General features: G+C 37.8%; 1 protein-coding gene across 22 annotated transcripts in view; it reads right to left on the reverse strand.

Moving 5' to 3' along the window:
- Positions 1 to 5000, reverse strand: part of rdgB (retinal degeneration B) — a 205612-nt gene that overhangs the window by 120932 nt on the left and 79680 nt on the right. The window contains exons 1-2 of one of the 22 annotated variants that reach the window (XM_076198413.1): positions 3829 to 3879; positions 3329 to 3370 (exon numbers count right to left, since the gene is read on the reverse strand). The exons of 20 other annotated variants lie outside the window; for them this stretch is intronic. The gene's annotated coding sequence lies outside the window, so the exon portion shown is untranslated. Of the gene's footprint in view, positions 1 to 3328; positions 3371 to 3828; positions 3880 to 5000 lie in introns of those variants that run through there. One more of the 22 variants, XM_076198414.1, reaches the window with a different exon arrangement.

Raw genomic sequence — 5000 nt, forward strand, 5'->3', positions numbered from 1 at the left:
TTCCTCTTCACCAATAATATCTTTCAGCCGGTTCTCGACTCTTTCTGCATCTTTGATCGCTCGACGCCAAATTCCCGTTTGTGATGGTGTGGGGGACGTCTGTTCCCTCTTCAGCCAAATTTTGAGGAACATTTGACGCTTTCCTTCTTGACCAGGACACTTTTGACACCAGCTTGGCACCAGACTCTGTTGCGTCGTACTTTCGTTTCATGAGAGGAAACTCTTCGGCAATATCAGAACCAGTGATCTTACTTTCTTCTTCTTCTTCTTCACTACTACTACTACTCAACTTTTGCACTTGAGTTGTTGACGGTTCTGATGAATTTCTTGGCCGTTTCGAAGGCTGGATCCTTGACACAGGACAGGAGCCACCCCACTTTCTCAGTCGTGTATCACACTCGGCCTCCTGATTCTGTTTGTTTTCTGTAAAGTTCTTTGTCTTCACTGCAAAGACAGTTTCCACTCGCTTTTGTAATATCGAAAAGATGAGTGAGATTTCTTTCAAATTCTTCATTTTGCCGCTTTATATATTGTTCAAACTCTTTCACTATCTTGTCAACCTTTGCTCCTTAAAAAGATAAGGGAAGCAAAGTTTCTCCCAAAACCCTTTGAGTTCATCGTACAACCCCAAACATTTATCAAAATAATATATGTATATATATATATATATATATATATATATATATATATATATATATATATATATATATATATATATATATATATATATATATGTATATGATTTGGATGATGGAGAACATAAACACAGGGGAAGGCTCGGAACCCTAAACACTCTAACGTTTCGTTCGCGTAGAACTTCTTCAGAGAGTGTACGTAGAACTGCAATTGAAGTTTATGTACTAAATCTAATTACCTTTTCGGACACTTGGGAAAGGTCGTTTTTCTGGCGTGTTCTAGAATTAAAATACTAGTTTGTTTAGCTAAATTGATAAACCCTCCTCGATGATTCGATGAATTATTAGTTGAAATATATGCTGATTCAATAATTCTTCTAGTGAATTCGTCAAAACCTTTATGTAGCACTTCAGCTCCTCTCCAGTTTGGTAAATGATCGAATTTTTCCGCATGAACTACTAAAGAATTAGATATCCTGTGTGTTTTTATGTCCTTTTTATGTTCATAAATTCTTTTTTCTAATCCCCTTGAAAATATGCCATTGAGCAACTATTGCACGGGATTTTGTATACGAAGCTGTTTTCGGAATTGGTTCTCTTTTCGGAAGTCTTTATCAAATCACCTATCCTCTTGTTAGTTATTTTAGCTATGTTTATACCTGTTTTTGTTAAATTTTTGTCTATTATTGGCGACGTTTATGAGCCAGGTACTGATATAAAATTGGTATTATTTTTATCATTTCTCTCTTTCTTTCCGCGATTATAAATATTTATTGCTTTTCTTTTTGTTCTCCTCAATATTCCCTCTGGATATCCAAGTTTGTCAAAGGTTTTCATCATGTAATCCCGTGCAATAGTTGCTCAATGGCATATTTTGGCGAGTCATCAAGGGGATGAGAAAAAAGAATTTATGAATATAAAAACGACATAAAAACACATATCTAATTCTTCAGTAGTTCATGCGGAAAAATTCGATGATTTACCAAACTGGAGAGAAGCTAAAGTGCGACATAAAGGTTTTGATGAATTCACTAGAAGAATTATTGAATCAGCATATACTTCAACTAATAATTCATCGAATCATCGAGGAGGGTCTATCAATTTAGCTAAACAAACTAGTATTTTAATTCTAGAACACGCCAGAAAAACGACCTTTCCCAAGTGTCCGAAAAGGTAATTAGATTTAGTACATAAACTTCAATTGCAGTTCTACGTACACTCTGAAGAGGTTCTACGCGAACGAAACGTTAGTGTTTAGGGTTCCGAGCCTTCTCCTGTGTTTATGTTCTCCATCCTCCAAATCATTTGTCTAAAATACTTATCAATATATATACATACATATATATATATATACATATATATATATACATATATATATATATATATATATATATATATATATATATATATGAGAGAAAATCGCTGGTAACAGCGACATCAATCCGATAATTTTCTGTGAAGGTGATCTTACGGGAGGCCGATAGCAGTGGGTTCGAATCCTGCATGCAACTGTCAGAAAATTATCGTATATATATATATATATACATATATATATATATATATATATATATATATCAACCACCACAATACACTTTAATTCTAAGCCATCAGCATCGAGAGACTCGAGGCCAACATGCCGAAATTGAAACGTAGTACAGCCAAGGACTCGAACCTGGGTTAGCACGTGACAAGTTTTGTAGTGACTTAGCCGATTGCGCCATCAAGAGAGATCTCTTGATGGCGCAATCGGCTGAGTCACTAACACTTGTCACATGCTTGCCGAAGTTCGAGTCCTTGGCCGTACCACGTTTCAATTTCGGCATGTTGGCCTCCTCGAGTCTCTCTCGATGCTGATGGCTTAGAATTGGTGTATTGTGGTTGATAAAAATGTATATCTGTTCACTGGGACCCATTCAGTGTCCTACATACATACATATATATATCTATATATATATATATATATATATATATATAAATATATATAATATATATATACATATATATACATATACATATACATATATATGTATATATATACATATATATATATATACATATATATATATACATATATATATATATATATGCACTAAAAACCCACTGTTAATTGGATTTAAGAAAAGAAAGGAAACAACGATTTCCGTATATTTCGATCACTTTCTGTGATCCGCTTCAAGTGGATCACAGCAAGTGATCGAAATATATAGAAATCGTTATTTCCTTTCTTTTCTTAAACCCAATCATCAGTGGGGTTTTTAGTGCATTTATGAAAGTGTTACGACATTACTGGACAGTGATATATATATATATATATATATATATATATATATATATATATATATATATATATATATATATACATATATATATATATATATATTATATATACACATACTGTATATATACATATACACACACACATATATATATATACAGTATATATATATATATATACAGTATATATATACAGTATATATATATATATATATATATATATATATACACAGTACATAGTCACTCCAAGTTATTCAGTTCTTTATTTGCTATAATTCCTTTAGTTACCTATTCTATAAACAATTCAGATATTTTTGCCCTTCCATTCTGAGCGGTATTAATACCACCATTCTGGCTGTCGCCAGACGATTTTATTAAAATAAAAGCAACTTTGACTGCGAAGGAATTATGCTACTTACTCTACGTTTTCTTTATTTCAGTTTCCCAACCTCAGTTCGTACCTGCAAAGAAAGAACAAAGAATTAAGTTTATAATCAATGAGATAAATTCGTAAACAATGCCCAGATATTCTCTTTCATTCTGGTTCTGTTACACGTGGCAACACTGTAATTGTTTATTTAGCATCCCTACGCCTGTTTTAATTTGTCATTTGTCATTGCATTTGTTTATTTTTTCAGATATGTTTATATCAATGGCAACACAAGTTGTCACCTTTCTTTTGTGTTGGTGATATGTGGCAACATCGCCTTTGTTTACCTTCTATGGTTTTGTATATCAACAGGGTAAACATTATTCTCACCATCCTGTTATTTTGACAACAACGTGAACATAGACAATGTTGCCACATCTCGTGTTAACAACAGTCTTGCCATATTTTGGGCGTGTTTTATGATGCGGGAAAAATATTTAGACATAATCACTTTATAACATAGTCATATACTTCCATTTATCTACTTACTTAATTATCTTAATAGGTTTTCCTTAATTTTTTTTCTGGTTGAAGGTCAATCATCTAACTGCAACTGCGTGTCATGTCTGTGCTAAACGGAGATTATAAAACAAGCTTAGTCATTCACTATCTAAGCACAAACTGAGGCGCAGTCGACACAGGTGACGCAGCACAGATCAACGTTAGACTTCCTGTTGCTGAATTGAAGTAGAGTTTGAGCTTCTCTTTCACCTGAGAGAACTTCAAAAATGTACTTCAATTCAGCAACAGGAAGTCCGCTCTGTGCTCTCTGCGCTGCGTCACCTATGTCGCCTGCGTCCCATTTTGAGCTGGGGCTTAAGTGTGGATGAGGGTGGATGAGGATAAGGGAGGGGTGAGGATGAGAGAGGGGGGCGAGGGGTGAGAGAGGGGGTGAGGGGTGAGTGAGGGGATGAGGGTGAGTGAGGGGGTGAGGGGTGAGTGAGGTGATGAGGGTGAGTGAGGGGATATGGGTGAGTGAGGGGATGAGGGTGAGTGAGGGTGAGGATGAGTGTGGGGATGAGGGTGAGGATGAGTGTGGGGATGAGGGTGAGGATGAGTGTGGGGATGAGGGTGAGGATGAGTGTGGGGATGAGGGTGAGGATGAGTGTGGGGATGAGGGTGAGGATGAGTGAGGGTGAGGATGAGTGAGGGGATGAGGGTGAGGATGAGTGAGGGAATGAGGGTGAGTGAGGGTGAGTGAGGGTGTGAGGGGTGAGTGAGGGGATGAGGGTGAGTGAGGGGATATGGGTGAGGGTGAGTGAGGGTGAGGATGAGTGTGAGGATGAGGGTGAGGATGAGTGTAAGGATGAGTGTGAGGATGAGGGTGAGGATGAGTGTGAGGATGAGTGTGAGGATGAGGGTGAGGATGAGTGTGGGGATGAGGGTGAGGATGAGTGAGGGTGAGGATGAGTGAGGGGATGAGGATGAGTGAGGGGATGAGGGTGAGTGAGGGTGAGGATGAGTGAGGGAATGAGGGTGAGTGAGGGGATGAGGGTGAATGAGAGGATGAGGGTGAGTGAGGGGGTGAAGATGGGGTGAGGGGTGATTGAGGGGTTAAGGGAGTCAGGATGAGTGAGTGGGTGAGGGTGAGTGAAGAGGTGAGGGTGGGGTGAGGGTGAGTGAAGAGGTGAGGGTGGGGTGAGGGTGGGGTGAGGGTGAGT

The sequence above is a fragment of the Oratosquilla oratoria genome, chromosome 15 (genome assembly GCF_046742065.1).
Source record: "Oratosquilla oratoria isolate Oo_2021 chromosome 15, ASM4674206v1, whole genome shotgun sequence".
Lineage (NCBI taxonomy): Eukaryota > Metazoa > Arthropoda > Malacostraca > Stomatopoda > Squillidae > Oratosquilla > Oratosquilla oratoria.